The 20,314-nt window shown below is 45.5% G+C and overlaps 1 long non-coding RNA gene across 1 annotated transcript in view; it reads right to left on the bottom strand.

Moving 5' to 3' along the window:
- Positions 1 to 548: 548 nt before the first annotated feature.
- Positions 549 to 20,314, bottom strand: part of LOC138674404 (uncharacterized) — a 66,418-nt gene continuing 46,652 nt past the window's right edge. Inside the window, exons 2-3 of the long non-coding RNA XR_011320611.1 lie at positions 8,189 to 8,333; positions 549 to 708 (exon numbers count right to left, since the gene is read on the bottom strand). This is a non-coding gene — a long non-coding RNA (uncharacterized lncRNA). The remainder of the gene's footprint in view (positions 709 to 8,188; positions 8,334 to 20,314) is intronic.

The following is a 20,314-nucleotide window of genomic DNA, read 5'->3' as shown; positions in this document are numbered from 1 at the left end:
GCCAAAAGGACTGCGGCGCCATCTTATACAAGGGAAAGACCGCTGTATGGAGTGCTGAATCACTACAATAAATGATAATAGCAAACAGGTCAAACTATGTCCGATTTACATCACCCCGCTCTCGTTATTCTAATTAACTAAAAAAATTAATAAATAAAAAATTTTTTTTTTTTAACACCTAAGAGCATTAATAGGAAACTCCATATTGTGCTAGAAATGAATCAAGTTGTGCCTTCAACAGGATTTAAAGGGTCAGGGCACAAGCCCCTAAAAGTCATAAGGGCCGGGATACCCTCCCCAATCAAGTGGGGCACCCCGTACCTCCATGTGGGAATAGAGACATTTGGGGGTGGTGCCCCCCCGCATAGCTCCAACCCACTAATGACTCAATACGACCCATATCCATGGTCACAACATATCAGACTCATGACAGAAACACACCAGACATCATAAATGATATTCAAAGTTTATTATGCTCTCATATTATTTTTTCTTATCATTTAATTATCAAAAGAAAACAACAAATAATAAAGCGAGAACCAGGGGATGTAAAGGACATAAGTATTAAATGACCTAAAATAAAGTTATACAAAAAACATACAAATAAACATAGAGAATCAGTCACCCCATAGGCACAAAAGAAAAAAAAATTCTTTTATAGAAAAAAACATTTATTCTTGATACCATATGATTCAAGGAATGGAACATCTGAAAAATGAAAAAGAAAAAAAGGAATAGATTAAATTCCCCATAAATTACATACAACCATATATTGATAAAGGACAGACACCAACATATATTCTACATGACCTGACTAAGTTTGTAGTCTACATTAAGACCATGTGGCTTTAAGGTATTTAACCTCTTAATCCACTCAAGTTCTCTCCTCTTAAGTAACTGCACCCCATCTCCCCCTCTCCTCTGCATAGGTATTGTATCTATAATTCGAAAGCGCAATTCTCTTTCAGTGTGAGATTTTTCCACAAAATGTTTTGACACAGGTAAGTCCATCCGTTTTTTCCTTATGGTATGTCGGTGTTGATTAATTCTAGTTTTAAAGTCACACGTAGTCTCACCGACATACCATAGGGAACATGGACATTGTAATAGATAGATAACAAAAACAGAATCACATGTTAAAAAATGTTGAATTTTAAACTCCTCATTGGTAATGGGATGAAAGAAATTTGAACCTTTAACAATCAAACTACAATTGACACACGATAAACACGGATAACACCCCCTTCTGTTCCGACCAGTGAGTGTGTTTTGGCCTTGTTTCTTGAAGGAACTGTAGCATGGCTAAAGGGTTTGTAGTCGATGGGAGGTATGTGCCACATAAGTGCCTGGTTGCTGTAATGTAGCCCGGAGTATTCCTTTCTGGCACATAATCTTGTATATGTGTTTCAGGACCTGTGGTGATGTCAGACCACATGGCTAATCATGTGATGGGTTACTGGGTGTGGTTAGCTCTTTATAAGACTGGCTAATCCTTTACACAGCAGAGACGTGTGGAGGTGAAACCCTCCTGAGTGTGTTACGGCTTCAGGACTGAGCCGGATGAACTGGACACTTGTTTTTCTTTACCTGAACCAAAGGCTATTTGTTTTCTGTTGTTTGCCACATGGTTTATGAAGCAATAAACCCAGTGAACTTTAAAGGAACACGTCTGCTGAGAGTCAGCCGTCGCAGCTGAGTGAGTGAAATTCTTACAATTGGTGGTAGACGTGCGAGCAGCGTTCCCAGCGGAGACGTGAGTTTATTTTTGAATGTCCTGGGTCAAGGCTGTTGCAAGCCAGCAAGCATTGCCGGAGAAAATGGAGGACCTGCTGAAACACTTGGTCCAGATGCAGTCACAGCAGGAGCAAAGGCAGCAAGAGACCAACAGGCTGTTGATGCAGCAGATACAACAGAGCCAGCAGGAGCAACGGCAGAGTCAGCAGGAGCAACGGCAGCAGATGCAGCAGAGCCAGCAGGAGCATCAGCAGCAGATGCAGCTTCTGGCAACCGCCATCCAGGGCAAGGCGAGCGCCCCAACCCCAGGTTTGGCTGATGACACCCACGTCCGGAAGACGGTAAGACGCGCATTGCAGAAAATGACTCCCGGGGATGATGTTGAGGCCTTCCTGACGGTGTTTGAGAGGGTCGCTGAGAGGGAAAAACTTCCGCCAGAGCAGTGGGCAGAGGTACTTGCGCCATACCTGACGGGAGAACCCCAGAAGGCGTACTATGATTTGACCTTGCAGGATGCCAAAGAGTATCACAAATTGAAAGCCGAGATTCTCGCACGTTTGGGGGTGACACTGACTGTCAGGGCACAGCGAGTTCACTCCTGGGGCTATCACCGGGACAAACCACCTCGTTCCCAAATGTTTGATCTGTTGCACCTGGTCCAGAAATGGCTGCAGCCAGAATCCTCTGCGCCTGCACAGATGGTAGAACGGGTGATGATGGATCGGTTTGTCCATTCCCTCCCGAGGCCTATACAGTCTTGGGTTGCCCAGGGTGATCCCCAGAATGCCGACGAGCTGATCGGACTGGTTGAGAGATACCAAGGGTTGGAAGGCTCCTTCGGGAGGCAGCCCATGCCGTACTGGGGGTCCCAGAAGGCAGCTGAGACCCAAAAAGGGGTGGTGCGTCCAAGGTCACAAAGGTCGGGGGAGGTGGTGCCCAAGGTCCCCACGGGTGATATTATTTGTTGGAGGTGCCACAAGCCAGGACATATAGCTGCCCGTTGTTCCCAAACCACTGAGCAGATGGACTGCAGCATGGGACGCCGTTGTTCATACTATGCGTATCCAGCCTGTAGTGTGAACTCTCCATCCAACGAGGGACCTCAAGCGTGTCCCGTAAAGGTGAACGGTCGAGCAGTAACGGCACTGTTAGACTCGGGGAGCCTAGTGACCCTGGTGAGGGCCACTTTTCCTCTCCACCTCCTCCCAGGAAAGAAGGTCGGAGTGCGGTGCATACATGGTGATGCAAAGGACTACCCTATGGCCAGGGTGGACATTGAAACGGCATGTGGCACTGAGTCCCACATAGTCGGCGTGGTTCAGGACTTGTTGCACCCTATAATTATTGGCCGGGATTTCTGTTTGTTTTGGGATTTGTGAGGAAATGGTTCTGAGCTCCCTGGCAGGGAACCAGTGAACCCTGGAAGGGTATCGCCACACCCAGAGGCAGACAGTTTTCCTTTTTGTGTTCTGGTTGGGGATGAGGAGGAAGTATCCCCTACATCTGACATTCTGGAGTTAGAAGTTACCGGTGAAAATTTTGGGACTGCCCAACATAGGGACCCCACTCTGAGGGAAGCCTTTAATAATGTCACAGTTATTGACGGGGTGGTACAGGAGCCGGGGGCAGACACAAGATTTCCCCATTTTCTGTTGAGGGGGGAGTTGTTGTACCGTGTCACGAAAATACGGGAGGAGTTGGTAGAGCAGTTGATAGTGCCGGGTCCGTATAGACGGAAAGTGTTGGACATGGCCCATTCACACATCTTGGGTGGACACCTGGGGGTGGAAAAAACGCAGGAACGGGTTGTGCAGAGGTTCTATTGGCCTGGGTGTCACCGGGAAATAGTGAACTATTGCAGGTCCTGCCCTACATGTCAGCTAACTGCTCCTACTCCTCATTTCCGGAACCCCCTTGTGCCACTGCCCATTATTGAGGTACCGTTCGAGAGAATTGCCATGGACTTGGTCGGTCCCTTAGTTAAATCAGCTCGGGGCCATCAGTATATATTAGTCATCCTGGACTATGCCACACGCTATCCTGAGGCAATTCCCTTGAGAAATTCTTCCTCAAAAAGCATAGCCCGCGAGTTGGTCCATGTCTTTTCCCGGACAGGTCTGCCAAAGGAGATCCTGACTGACCAGGGTACACCTTTCATGAGCAAGGTGATGAGGGAGTTATGCAAAGCCCTGAAGATCTCCCAGTTGAGGACCTCGGTGTACCATCCCCAGTCAGATGGCCTTGTTGAGAGGTTTAACAAGACCCTAAAGAGCATGCTGAGAAAAGCTATAGAGAAAGACGGTAGAGACTGGGATTGTCTCTTACCCTATCTGATGTTTTCCATTCGTGAAGTTCCACAGGCCTCCACAGGGTTCTCACCGTTTGAGCTTCTATATGGCCGACATCCACGAGGACTCCTGGATATAGCCAAGGAAACCTGGGAGGCCGAAGTCACACCCCACAGAAGCGTCATTGAGCATGTGGCCCTGATGCAGCAGAGGATTGCAAAGGTGATGCCTATCGTGAAAGAACACCTTCTCCAAGCACAAGAAGCTCAAGCCAGGGTCTACAACCGGTCTGCAAGAGTGAGGCAGTTCAATCCGGGAGACCGAGTTCTTGTGTTAGTTCCAACGGTGGAAAGCAAGTTCTTGGCCAAATGGCAAGGGCCATATGAGGTTGTCGAGAAACTTGGTGAGGTAAATTATAAAATTCACCAACCAGGAAGACGGAAACCATTCCAAGTTTACCATGTCAACCTCATCAAGCCATGGCAAGATAGAGAGCCGACAGCAACTCCATCATTGTTAAGCAACCCAGAAGGTGAGGTTGGAGCGGTTACTATAGCAGAGACGCTATCAAAGACCCAGAAACAGCAGTGCCGGGAGTTACTCCAGAAAAACAGGGACCTGTTTTCAGAATTGCCAGGATACACGAAGGTCATAGAGCACGAGGTCCTAACAGAGCCACATGTGCGGGTGAATGTGAAACCTTATCGTATTCCTGAGGCTCGTCGAGAAGTTATCTCCAAGGAAGTGGAGCGTATGTTGAGGCTTGGGGTCATTGAGGAATCCAAGAGCGGTTGGTCGAGCCCAATTGTCCTGGTCCCAAAACCTGATGGAGAGTGGAGGTTTTGCAACGACTATCGGAAGTTGAATGAAGTCTCCAAGTTCGACGCTTATCCCATGCCCCGTATTGATGAGCTCATCGAAAGGCTTGGGCACGCCAGATATATATCCACCTTAGATTTGACAAAGGGGTATTGGCAGATCCCCATGGCACAGGAAGCCAAGGAGAAGACGGCCTTTTCGACACCTGATGGATGCTTCCAATATGCCCGGATGCTGTTTGGCCTACAGGGAGCTCCGGCGACCTTCCAGAGGGCTATGGATAGAGTCCTTGCACCCCATAAGGCCTACGCTGCTGCGTACCTAGATGATATCGTCATTTTTAGCCCGGACTGGGAGAGTCATCTGGAGAAAGTCCAAGCGGTGTTGGATGCTATAAGAGAGGCCGGATTTACTATAAACCCGAAGAAGTGCGCCTTGGGTAAAGAAGAAGCTAAGTACCTTGGATACATAGTGGGTCATGGAGAAATAAAACCCCAAATCAATAAAGTGGAGGCAATCCAAACATGGCCAAAACCAGTTTCCAAGAAACAAGTTAAAGCCTTCCTGGGAATCGTGGGATATTACAGGAGGTTCATCCCAAACTTCGCCACGATGGCTGCGCCTCTGACTGACCTGCTAAAAGGGACAAAATCAGTAATGGTTAAGTGGTCCGAAGAAACAGAGTCAGCCTTCCAAGAAATGAAAAACGCTTTGTGTAAGCAACCCGTTCTGATGGCCCCAAACTTCAAGAAAGAGTTTATTCTTCAGACAGATGCCTCAGATGTTGGGGTGGGAGCAGTCCTTTCCCAAGAACTACATGGGGAGGAGCATCCTGTTCTCTATCTGAGTAGGAAGCTGTCCTCATCTGAAAAGAACTACTCAGTCGTTGAGAAGGAGTGCTTGGCCATAAAATGGGCAGTGGACACATTGCGGTACTATCTGCTGGGACGTAAATTTAGACTGGTATCTGACCATGCCCTGCTTAGGTGGATGAGAGAAACGAAAGGAAGAAATGCTAGAGTCACCCGTTGGTTCTTAGCCCTGCAGGACTTCAGTTTCCATGTGGAACATAGGGCCGGAAAGCTGCACGGTAATGCGGATGCCCTATCAAGAATCCCTTGTTTAGTGGGGGAAAGTGCCAAGCCCCACGGCTTTAGGCAGAGGGGGGAGGTATGTAGCATGGCTAAAGGGTTTGTGGTCGATGGGAGGTATGTGCCACATAAGTGCCTGATTGCTGTAATGTAGCCCGGAGTATTCCTTTCTTGCACATAATCTTGTATATGTGTTTCAGGACCTGTGGTAATGTCAGACCACATGGCTAATCATGTGATGGGTTACTGGGTGGGGTTAGCTCTTTATAAGACTGGCTAATCCTTTACACAGCAGATATGTGTGGAGGTGAAACCCTCCTGAGTGTTACGGCTTCAGGACTGAGCCGGATGAACTGGACACTTGCTTTTCTTTGCCTGAACCAAAGGCCCATTTTGCTTTCTGTTATTTGCCACATGGCTTATGAAGCAATAAACCCAGTGAACTTTAAAGGAACACGTCTCCTGAGTGTCAGCCGTCGCAGCTGAGTGAGTGAAATCCTTACAGAACCTATATCTGATTTAATCAATGTGGAGGCAACAGTACGATTTCTCTTATATGAAAACATTGGAGGTTTTGAGAATTCCTTCACTTGAGGTAAACAACTATGTAACATCCTCCAGTGTTTACATATAATATCAGCAATTTTATTGCTTTCCTCACAAAAGGAGGTCACAAAAGGAATGCGATCAAGCTCCTTTACTTTGGTCTTTTTCGTAAATAGATCCTTTCTAGGTAGTATATCAACTTTTTCCTTCTGCTTCTGTAGAAGCTTTTTTGGATACCCTCTATCAGAAAAAATTTTTAAAATTTTCCAAAGAGCCTGTATCACTTTCAATCCTTTTTATTCGCAATAATTGACTATACGGAATAGATTCCTTTGTTTTCCGAGGATGTTGACTATTGTACATCAATAAGTCATTCTTATCAGTTGTCTTTGTATATAACTGAGTGACTAATCTGTCATTCTCAATTCGGACATTGACGTCCAAAAACTGTATATTTGTATCCGAGTATACAAGGGTAAATTTAATCGTTTCATCAATCCCATTCAAATAATCATGAAATTCTCGTAACATGTCTTCGGTCCCAGTCCAAATGAGGAAGACATCGTCTATGTATCTCCACCACGCAGCCACATAGCAAAAGTGGTGGGACACATAGACGAGGTCCTCCTCAAGGACACTCATAACTATATTTGCATACGCGGGCGCCATGTTTGCGCCCATGGCGGTCCCGCGTAATTGCAAATAAAAAGTGTCACCAAATAAAAAATAATTTTTGGTCAAAACCAATTCTAATAGCTGAATTATGAACCGTCTCGCTTCCACAGAGTATTGTGTAGTCAAAAGTTTTTTATTGATTGCCTTCAACCCTCGATCATGATCTATGGACGTGTAAAGCGATGTAACGTCAAAAGACGCCAATATCACCTCACCTGTCACTTCAATATCATTAATTTTCTCAAGGAAGTCTGTAGTGTCCCGAATAAAAGACTCCGCACAACTCGCAATTGGATTAAGGATTCTATCCAGGAACACCCCAATCTTAGAAAGAATGGAGTCACATCCTGATACAATTGGCCTACCCGGGGGATGTACGAGAGATTTATGGATCTTAGGCAATATATACATCACCGGAGTGATTGGAAATTTAACTGTCAGAAAGTCGTATATATCTTGATCGATAAGATCTGTGTTCAAAGCATTATCTAACACATTTTTAATCTCCTTAGCTATAGAGAATTTAGGATCACAAGATAATTCCTCGTACACCCCCGGGTCTGCCAACTGCCTCTTCACCTCTTCAATATATTCATTTCTATTAAGGACAACTACCGCACCTCCTTTATCAGCTTTTTTTATAATGATTTCATTGTCATTTACCAATTCTTTTAAAGCTTCAATTTCCCCCATTGTCATATTTGGGTGATTGAATTTTTTAGAAAATTTTTCTTTCAATTTTTCAATATCATTATTAACAGCTGATATAAAAGCATCAATTATTGGAGGATTTTCAGGCGGAATAAAATTACTTTTTTTCCTAAGAGTCAAATGTTTTAGATCAAATTCACTAGTGGAAATTTTTTCCGTACTAATATTTCGTGAAAACCACTCTTTCAGTTTAATTGATCTAAAAAAATACTGTAAGTCCACACTCAGTTGGAACCAATCAACATGTGAACTAAGACCAAAAGACAAGCCCTTATTTAATACTGACATCTGATTATTAGTAAGAGTTTTATCAGAAATATTTACAATTAGACCTGGTCCTTGCTCCTTGTGATTACTTGTTTTTCCATAGATGGTTTGTTTTTCCCTTTCTTCTCTTTTCTGTTGTCGATGGTGCTTCTTACCTCCTCTTTTCCTGAAGTTTTTAACTTCTCTGTGGGGGGATCTACACCTGGAAAAGTTAAAGTTAGGTGACACAAATTTTTGATTATACAAATAGAAAGAGTCATATCCCCATAATGAACCTTTTTTCCTCCAATTTCCAGAATTTTCTTTCTGCCAATTATATATATTCCCATCTCTGTAGTCCTCCATATCACGGTTCCATTTTTTCCGTTTAACATCTTCTAGTTCCAAACGCAGTTTATCAATTTTAATTTTTAAACTTTCCCCAAAGGTGTTCCACTCATCCTCTTTAAGGAGTGACTTAATCCCGGTCTCTAATGTAGTTATCTCGAGTTGTATCCTTTTTGTTTCTTGTTGTAAAAACTCAATGTTCAAAAGAATTATGTCCAAACCATACTTGTTAGAAATCATGCTAAATCTCGTACAGAAAAAAGAATCGCTGGTCATGAGGTTGGGGCGAATATTTGAACGTAGACCTCTTGGAATTTTCTTGGCCTTATAATATTCACTTAAGGTGACCAGGTGCAGCTGCAATGTAGTAGACTTTTTTAGGCAATTTTCATATTTAGTCTTTAAGTCATGCAATGATGGTGTACTCAGAAAGGTGGCGTCAGTTACCACCTCTCCAATAATCCTCTCTCCATCCTCACTCGTATATGCAAAAACGCCCGGCTCAGGCAAAGTGTGTTCCATAGTCAACACACACACAAAGATATAAAAATATATCAATGTACATAAAAAATGCAACAAAAATTTAACAAAAATTACTGTAAATATATCTGAAAAACAGACAAAAACGATGCAAAGTTTCCAAAAGGTAAATAATATAAAAAAAAAAGGAACAGCATCTAGTACTACCTCAATGGTGTGCAAAGCTCTCCCAACCAGCAGTCCAAACGGCCTCCAGTAATAATATCAAAAAAAGAAAAGCAGCACAAAAAATGATACAAAAAGTGGACTTTATTGCCTGAGCAGGCGTGGCAACGTTTCGGATATAAGAATCCTTTTTCAAGCAGTGAACATGTGAGTGAGACCTCTCTTTATACAGATACTAAACATATCCAATTAAAGCATTCATTATATTCAATATCATAAATGCTGAATCAGTGTAAAAACCAATATTACAAAAATCAGTGCAGTAATGTAATCAGTGCTTCACCTAAAACATTCATTATTCATAGATACAATGCATTACACATCCTGTGATTAATCTTAAAATTCTGCTCAATGAGCAATTAATACTCATAAAATCCAGGTGCTCCATTCCCCAGAATCATGGTTTTATCAAACTTACAGCGTTGTTTTCATACATGCCCCCATGTCTTCGGCGTCCTAGCGCACTCACTGCGCATGTCTATGACATCACTGCCAGCGTACCCATAGTACACAGGCACGCAGCTGCGCAGTACCGCCAAGAAGACTGCAGCGCCATCTTGTTTAAGGGAGAGATCGTCCTAACACACCTACTGCGCATGTCTGTGACTACACAGCCAACGACCCCATAATACACAGGCACGCAGCTGCGCAGTACCGCCAAAAGGACTGCGGCGCCATCTTATACAAGGGAAAGACCGCTGTATGGAGTGCTGAATCACTACAATAAATGATAATAGCAAACAGGTCAAACTATGTCCGATTTACATCACCCCGCTCTCGTTATTCTAATTAACTAAAAAAATTAATAAATAAAAAAAAAATAAAAAAATAAAAAGGAGAGAACTTGAGTGGATTAAGAGGTTAAATACCTTAAAGCCACATGGTCTTAATGTAGACTACAAACTTAGTCAGGTCATGTAGAATATATGTTGGTGTCTGTCCTTTATCAATATATGGTTGTATGTAATTTATGGGGAATTTAATCTATTCCTTTTTTCTTTTTCATTTTTCAGATGTTCCATTCCTTGAATCATATGCTATCAAGAATAAATGTTTTTTTTCTATAAAATAATTTTTTTTTCTTTTGTGCCTATGGGGTGACTGATTCTCTATGTTTATTTGTATGTTTTTTGTGTAACTTTATTTTAGGTCATTTAATACTTATGTCCTTTACATCCCCTGGTTCTCGCTTTATTATTTGTTGTTTTCTTTTGATAATTAAATGATAAGAAAAAATAATATGAGAGCATAATAAACTTTGAATATCATTTATGAGGTCTGGTGTGTTTCTGTCATGAGTCTGATATGTTGTGACCATGGATATGGGTCGTACTGAGTCATTAGTGGGTTGGAGCTATGCGGGGGGGCACCACCCCCAAATGTCTCTATTCCCACATGGAGGTACGGGGTGCCCCACTTGATTGGGGAGGGTATCCCGGCCCTTATGACTTTTAGGGGCTTGTGCCCTGACCCTTTAAATCCTGCTGAAGGCACAACTTGATTCATTTCTAGCACAATATGGAGTTTCCTATTAATGCTCTTAGGTGTTAAAAAAAAAAAATTTTTTATTTATTAATTTTTTTAGTTAATTAGAATAACGAGAGCGGGGTGATGTAAATCGGACATAGTTTGACCTGTTTGCTATTATCATTTATTGTAGTGATTCAGCACTCCATACAGCGGTCTTTCCCTTGTATAAGATGGCGCCGCAGTCCTTTTGGCGGTACTGCGCAGCTGCGTGCCTGTGTATTATGGGGTCGTTGGCTGTGTAGTCACAGACATGCGCAGTAGGTGTGTTAGGACGATTTCTCCCTTAAACAAGATGGCGCTGCAGTCTTCTTGGCGGTACTGCGCAGCTGCGTGCCTGTGTACTATGGGTACGCTGGCAGTGATGTCATAGACATGCGCAGTGAGTGCGCTAGGACGCCGAAGACATGGGGGCATGTATGAAAACAACGCTGTAAGTTTGATAAAACCATGATTCTGGGGAATGGAGCACCTGGATTTTATGAGTATTAATTGCTCATTGAGCAGAATTTTAAGATTAATCACAGGATGTGTAATGCATTGTATCTATGAATAATGAATGTTTTAGGTGAAGCACTGATTACATTACTGCACTGATTTTTGTAATATTGGTTTTTACACTGATTCAGCATTTATGATATTGAATATAATGAATGCTTTAATTGGATATGTTTAGTATCTGTATAAAGAGAGGTCTCACTCACATGTTCACTGCTTGAAAAAGGATTCTTATATCTGAAACGTTGCCACGCCTGCTCAGGCAATAAAGTTCACTTTTTGTATCATTTTTTGTGCTGCTTTTCTTTTTTTGATATTATTACTGGTGGCCGTTTGGACTGCTGGTTGGGAGAGCTTAGCACACCATTGAGGCAGTACTAGATGCTGTTCCTGTTTATATATATATATATATATATATATATATATATATATATATATATATATATATATATATATAATATATAAAGCTGAATGTGTGTGTGTGTGTGTGTGTGTGTGTGTGTGTGTGTGTGTGTGTGTGTGTGTGTGTGTGTGTGTATGTGTGTGTATGTATGTATGTATGTCCGGGATTGGCATCTGCACCGTCGCAGCTACAGCCACAAAATTTTGCACAGTCACACGTCTGGACCCCGAGAGCGTCATAGGCTATGTTGTGAGGTAAAATTTTAACCCCGCGCTTTCCAAATCAGCAAACAATTTTGCCCCTATCCACATAATGGGGAAAACTGAAAGGAAAAGTGTAGGAGGCAAATTGACAGCTGCCAGATGTGAACAAGGGGGACGTAAAGAGTGAGAGCGATGGCGCCAAAGAGTATATACCGTACAGTTGCTAAGGTGGGGCCTCGACATGGGATACTCTCCACACACGGGGATATGAACACACACACAAAATGCGTCACACACTACCACGTGCTTGAACACATATACCACCCTCAGCACACATTTCACCACAAATACACCAACCTCACCACATAAAAGTCGAAACACAAAAGTCGCCGCTCAAAACTCGCCATGCGCAAAACTCACCACATGCAAAAACTAGGCTCACGCAAAACTCGCCACAAGTGCAAAACTCACCTCATGGAAAACTCACCACACGCAAAACTTGCACACGCGGAAAAATTGCCACATGCACAAAAGTTGCAACACATGCAAAAGTTGCCTCACACAAACCTTGCACATACTCAAAAGGCACCACACATAAAACTCGCCACGCGCAAAACTCGCCATGCGCAAAACTTGCTGCACACAACTTGCTGCACTAACCTGTCACATGCAACTCGACACACAAAAAGTTGCTACACGCATGTTGCCACACAAAACTCATCTCACAAAAGTCAACTCAACACACACAACTTGACAAACGAAACTCGCCCTAAAACACACACAAGTCTGGTATTATCCTTCAAAAATAAAAATATGATTAATAAGCAGACAAACTACAAGAGCAACAAATGTACCATATAGGAAATACGGCAGCTGTCAGTCACATGACCTGTCTATTATGTGTATGTGTGAGCTAATATATACTGCCAGGGGGGAGGGCTTCCTGTTGGCTGGGGATTTATCAGGCTGCCAATTTAGCTTACAAATACTGAGGTAAAAATACTGAACAAATAACGTGTGAACGAGGTCTAATACAGGAGGAGATGGCATACAGGTATATACTATATACAGGGGAGATGACACACAGGTATATACTATATAGAGGAGGAGATGACATACAGGTATATACTATATACAGGAGGAGATGACATACAGATATATACTATATACAGGGGAGAAGACACACAGGTATATACTATATACAGGAGGAGATGACATACAGGTATATACTATATACAGGAGGAGATGACATACAGGTATATACTATATACAGGAGGAGATGACACACAGGTATATACTATATACAGGAGGAGATGACACACAGGTATATACTATATACAGGAGCAGATTACCTACAGGTATATACTATATACAGGAGGAGATGACATACAGGTATATGCTATATATAGAAGATGACATACAGGTATATACTATATACAGGGGAGATGACACACAGGTATATACTATATAGAGGAGGAGATGACATACAGGTATATACTATATACAGGAGGAGATGACACACAGATATATACTATATACAGGGGAGAAGACACACAGGTATATACTATATACAGGAGGAGATGACATACAGGTATATACTATATATAGAAGGAGATGACATACAGGTATATACTATATACAGGAGGAGATGACATACAGGTATATACTATATACAGGGGAGATGACACACAGCAGGTATATACTATATACAGGGGAGATGACATACAGGTATATACTATATACAGGAGATGACATACTGGTGTATACTATATATAAGGGAGATGACAAACATGTATATACTGAGGTGAAAATGAGAGGTGTGAGGTGAAAATGAAAAGGTGTGAGTGCAAAATGAGAGGAGTGAGGGAAAATAGTGGAGTGATCGGAAAATGACAGATGTGAGGTCGAAATGACAAGTGTTAGGGGGGAATGAGAGGAGTGAGGGAGAAAATGAGAGGTGTAAGGGAGAAAATGAAAGATGTGATTGGGAAAATGAGAGGCGTGATGGGAAAATAAGAGAAGTGAGGTGCTATAACTAACCACAGATATTTACTATGCCCAGGCAACGCCGGGCTCTTCAGCTAGTATATATATATATATATATATTAGATGGTGGCCCGATTCTAATGCATCGGGTATTCTAGAATATGTATGTATATAGCAGCCACATAGTATATAGCACAGGCCACGTAGTATATAGGAGTACTACGTGGCCTGTGGAATATACCATGTTTACACCCCTCGCCCCAGCAACAAACGCGGTGGAGGAGTTGGCTTGCTCCTGTCCGACACCTGCTCCTTTACTCCAATCCCGCTACCACCCTCCACTACTCTTCCCTCGTTTGAGGTGCACTCTGTCCGCATCTATTCCCCCTCCAACCTCCAGCTGGCTGTCATCTACCGCCCCCCAGAACTAGCCATCTCCACCTTTCTCGACCACTTCACCACCTGGCTACTTCATTTCCTCTCTGTTGACATCCCCACTATCATCATGGGTGATTTCAATGTCCCCATTGACACTTTCACCTCAGCTACCTCTAAACTTTTATCACTGACTGCCTCCTTTGGCCTCACTCAATGGTCCTCTGAGGCCACTCACAAAGATGGCCACACGCTGGACCTCATCTTCACCCGCCTCTGCTCCCTTACTAACCTCACTAACACACCCCTCCCCCTGTCTGACCACAACCTACTGACATTCTCGTCCCTCTCCTCTCCTAGTGTGCAACCCCCACTCCACAAACTCACTCACCCTCGCAGAAATCTCAAACATCTCAACTTACAATCACTCTCTGAGTCCCTTCTCCCTCTCACAGACATAGCTTCCCTTCATGACACAGATGCTGCTGCCACTTTTTATAACACCACAATAACAACAACACTCGATTCGGCCGCCCCACTCATGCATAGTAAAACTCGTACAATTAACAGGCAGCCCTGGCTGACCAGCCTGACCAAAGAATTGAGACGGGCTTCCAGGATTGCTGAGCGGAGATGGAAGCGATCCCACTCTGCCGACCACTTCACTGCATACAAGCAGTCCCTCGCCAGCTTCAAGTCTGCGCTCACTGCCGCAAAACAAACTTACTTCTCATCCCTCATATCCTCCCTGTCCCACAACCCTAAACAGCTTTTCAACACTTTCAATTCTCTACTCCGTCCCCCCGCACCTCCTCCCTCCCCCCTCATTTCTGCTGATGACTTCGCCTCTTTCTTTAAACAGAAGATCGATACGATCAGAGAAAGCTTTGGCCCACAGCGCCCACTGCCCCTCTTAGCTGCTCAACCCTGCTCCTCCAAAACCAGCTTCTCCACCATGACAGAAGATCAGCTCTCCACCCTCCTGTCAAGATCACACCTCACCACCTGCACGCTTGACCCGCTCCCATCCCACCTCATCCCTAACCTTTCCACGGTCTTCATCCCAACCCTAACACACCTCTTCAACCTCTCACTCACAACAGGTGTCTTTCCCTCATCCTTCAAGCATGCCAAGATCACACCCATCCTCAAAAAGCCCTCCCTCGACCCATCCTCTGTGTCTAGCTATCGCCCAATATCTCTTCTCCCTTATACCTCCAAATTGCTGGAGCAACACGTCCATCTTGAACTGTCCTCCCACTTCTCCTCCTGCTCCCACTTTGATCGGTTACAATCAGGCTTCCGTTCCCATCACTCAACTGAAACTGCCCTAACTAAAGTCACCAATGACCTACTAACTGCCAGGAGCAAGCGACACTACTCTGTCCTCCTTCTCCTGGACTTGTCTTCTGCCTTTGACACTGTAGATCACTCCCTTTTGCTACAAATCCTCTCATCCCTTGGCATCACAGACTTGGCCCTTTCCTGGATCTCGTCATATCTGACAGACCGAACATTCAGTGTCTCCCTCCCCCACACCACCTCCTCACTTCGCCCCTTGTCAGTCGGTGTTCCTCAAGGCTCTGTTCTAGGACCCCTACTCTTCTCCATCTACACTTTCGGCCTGGGACAGCTCATAGAATCCCACGGTATGCAGTACCATCTCTACGCTGACGACACGCAGATCTACCTCTCCGGACCTGACCTCTCCTCCTTGCTTACCAAAATCCCGCACTGTCTGTCTGCCATTTCAGCCTTCTTTTCTGCTCGCTTTCTACAACTGAACATGGACAAAACAGAATTCATCATCTTTCCCCCATCTCACTCTACCCCTCCACCAGACCTATCCATCAATGTCAATGGCTGCTCACTATCCCCAGTCCCACACGCCCGGTGCCTCGGGGTGATCCTCGACTCTGCCCTCTCTTTCAAGCCACATATCCAAGCCCTTGCCTCCTCCTGTCGTCTCAAACTCAAAAATATTTCCCGGATCCGTGCTTTCCTTGACCGCAACACTGCAAAAACGCTAGTGCATGCCCTTATCATCTCCCGCCTCGACTACTGCAACCTCCTACTCTCTGGATTCCCCTCTAGCACTCTGGCACCACTCCAATCCATCCTACACTCTGCTGCCCGACTAATCCACCTGTCCCCCTGCTATTCCCCAGCCTCTCCCCTGTGTCAAGCCCTTCACTGGCTTCCTATCGCCCAGAGACTCCAGTTCAAAACCCTCACACTGACATACAAAGCCATCCACAACCTGTCTCCTCCATACATCTGTGACATGGTCTCCCGGTACCTACCTACACGCGACCTCCGATCCTCCCAAGACCTCCTTCTCTACTCCCCTCTCATCTCTTCTTCCCATAACCGCATCCAAGACTTCTCCCGTGCTTCCCCCATACTCTGGAACTCTCTACCCCAACACATCAGACTTGCGCCTACCATAGAAACCTTCAAAAAGAACCTGAAGACTCATCTCTTCCGACAAGCCTACAGCCTGCAGTGATCCTCAACCTACTGAACAGCCGTACAGCCAGCTCTTCCCTCTCCTAGTGTATCCTCACCCACCCCCTGCAGACTGTGAGCCCTCGCGGGCAGGGTCCTCCCTCCTTATGTACTCGTGTGCCTTGTTATCTGCTCATGTTTAATGTATTTGTCTATATTTGCCCCGTATTCACATGTAAAGCGCCATGGAATAAATGGCGCTATAAAAATGTATAATAATAATGTTTATGCTATAAACATACATACATACATACATATTGTAGAATACCCGATGCGTTAATATAGGCCACGCAGTAAATAACACAGCCCACCCAGTATATAGCAGCCACTCAGTATATAGCAGCCACGCAGTATATAGCAGCCATGCAGTATATAACACAGCCCACATAATATATAACAGCCCATATAATATATAGCACAGCCCACATAGTATCTAACAGTGGCCACGTAGTATATAGCACGCAGTATAGAACACAGCCACGTAGTATATAGCAGCCATGTAGTATATAACGCAGCCCACGCAGTATAGAACACAGCCCACGCAGTATATAACACAGCCCACGTAGTATTTAGCAGTGTGGGCACCATATCCCTGTTAAAAAAAAATTATTAAAATAAAAAATAGTTATATACTCATCCGGCGGGATCCAGCAAACCTCTGCCGATGCGCGCGGTTGCCGCCATCTTGCGTTCCCAGGATGCATTGCGAAATTACCCAGATCACTTAGCGGTCTCGCGAGACCGCTAAGTCTTCTGGGTAATTTCGCAATGCATCTCTGGGACCGGAAGCTGGCGGCAGGTGCGAGCGCATCCTCGGACTACCGAAGGTGAGAATAGCAGGTTTTTTGTTTTTTTTATTATTTTTAACATTAGATCTTTTTACTATTGATGCTGCATAGGCATCAATAGTAAAAAGTTGGTCACACAGGGTTAATAGCAGCGGTTACGGAGTGCGTTACCCGCGGCATAACGCGGTCCGTTACCGCTGGCATTAACCCTGTGTGAGTGCTGACTGGAGGGGAGTATGCGGGCGCCGGGCCCTGACTGCAGGGGAGTAGGGAGGGACTAATCGGACTGTGCCCGTCACTGATTGGTCGCGGCAGCCAAGACAAGCAGCTGGCGAGACCAATCAGCGACGCGGGATTTCCGTGACGGAAGTTGCCCTTAGACAATTATATATATAGTGTGTGTGTGTGTATATATATATATATATATCTACTATATAATTGTCTAAGGGGTACTTCTGTCTTTCTGCAACTTCCGTCACGGAAATCCCCCGTCGCTGATTGGTCTCGCCAGCTGCCTGTCCTGGCTGCCGTGACCAATCAGCGACGGGCACAGTCCAGCCGAGAATTAGTCCCTCCCTACTTCCGTCCAGTCAGTGCCCGGCGCCTGCATACTCCCCTCCAGTCAGCGCTCACACAGGGTTAATGCCAGCGGTAACGGACAGCGTTATGCCGCGGGTAACTCAGTTCGTCAACGCTGTTATTAACCCTGTGTGACCAACTTTTTACTATTGATGCCTATGCAGCATCAATAGTAAAAAGATCTAATGTTAAAAATATTAAAAAAAAAAAAAAAAAACCTGCTATTCTCATCTTCCGTCGTCCGCCGAGGCGCGCACGACTGCCGCCAGCTTCCGTTACCAGAGATGCATTACTAAATTACCCAGAAGACTTAGCGGTCTCGTGAGACCGCTACGTCATCTGGGTAATTTCGCAATGCATCCTGGGAACGGAAGCTGGCGGCAGCCTCGCGCGCATCGATAGAGCTTCGCTGGACGCCGGCAGGTGACTATAGGAGTATAACTCGTATAACTATTTTTTATTTTAATAATTTTTTATAAGAGGGCTGTGTTATATACTACGTGGGCAGTGTTATATAATAATAAATAATAATAATTTTAATTATATAGCGCCAACATATTCCGCAGCGCTTTACAAATTATAGAGGGGATTTGTACAGACAATAGACATTACAGAAATACAGTTCAAAATAGATACCAAGAGGAGTGAGGGCCCCGACCACCAAATACAGGAGGAATGAGGGCCCCGATCACCAGATACCAAGAGGAATGAGGGCCCCGATCACCAGATACCAAGAGGAATGAGGGCCCCGATCACCAGATACCAAGAGGAATGAGGGCCCCGATCACCAGATACAGGCGGAATGAGGGCCCCGATCACCAGATACAGGAGGAGTGAGGGCCCCGATCACCAGATACCAAGAGGAATGAGGGCCCCGACCACCAAATACAGGAGGAATGAGGGCCCCGATCACCAGATACAGGAGGAATGAGGGCCCCGATCACCAGATACAGGAGGAATGAGGGGCCCGATCACCAGATACAGGAGGAATGAGGGCCCTGCTCACCAGATACAGGAGGAATGAGGGCCCCGATCACCAGATACAGGAGGAATGAGGGCCCCGATCACCAGATACAGGAGGAATGAGGGGCCCGATCACCAGATACAGGAGGAATGAGGGCCCTGCTCACCAGATACAGGAGGAATGAGGGCCCCGATCACCAGATACAGGAGGAATGAGGACCCCGATCACCAGATACAGGAGGAATGAGGACCCCGATCACCAGATACAGGAGGAATGAGGGCCCCGATCACCAGATACAGGAGGAATGAGGGCCCCGATCACCAGATACAGGAGGAATGAGGGGCCCGATCACCAGATACAGGAGGAATGAGGGCCCTGCTCACCAGATACAGGAGGAATGAGGGCCCCGATCACCAGATACAGGAGGAATGAGGGCCCCGCTCACCAGATACAGGAGGAATGAGGGCCCCGATCACCAGATACAGGAGGAGTGAGGGCCCCGATCACCAGATACAGGAGGAATGAGGGCCCCGATCACCAGATACAGGAGGAATGAGGGGCCCGATCACCAGATACAGGAGGAATGAGGGCCCTGCTCACCAGATACAGGAGGAATGAGGGCCCCGATCACCAGATATAGGAGGAATGAGCGCCCCGATCACCAGATACAGGAGGAATGAGGGCCCCGATCACCAGATACAGGCGGAATGAGGGCCCCGATCACCAGATACAGGCGGAATGAGGGCCCTGCTCACCAGATACAGGAGGAATGAGGGCCCCGATCACCAGATACAGGAGGAATGAGGGCCCCGATCACCAGATACAGGAGGAATGAGGGCCCTGCTCACCAGATACAGGAGGAATGAGGGCCCCGATCACCAGATACAGGCGGAATGAGGGCCCTGCTCACCAGATACAGGAGGAGTGAGGGCCCCGATCACCAGATACAGGAGGAATGAGGGCCCTGCTCACCAGATACAGGAGGAGTGAGGGCCCCGATCACCAGATACAGGAGGAATGAGGGCCCCGATCACCAGATACAGGCGGAATGAGGGCCCCGATCACCAGATACAGGAGGAATGAGGGCCCTGCTCACCAGATACAGGAGGAATGAGGGCCCCGCTCACCAGATACAGGAGGAGTGAGGGCCCCGATCACCAGATACAGGAGGAGTGAGGGCCCCGATCACCAGATACAGGAGGAATGAGGGCCCCGATCACCAGATACAGGAGGAATGAGGGCCCCGATCACCAGATACAGGAGGAATGAGGGCCCCGACCACCAGATACAGGAGGAATGAGGGCCCTGGTTACCAGATAC

This window comes from Ranitomeya imitator, chromosome 4 (assembly GCF_032444005.1).
Source record: "Ranitomeya imitator isolate aRanImi1 chromosome 4, aRanImi1.pri, whole genome shotgun sequence".
NCBI classification, from domain to species: Eukaryota; Metazoa; Chordata; class Amphibia; order Anura; family Dendrobatidae; genus Ranitomeya; species Ranitomeya imitator.
This window is presented reverse-complemented; position numbering and strand designations above follow the sequence as displayed.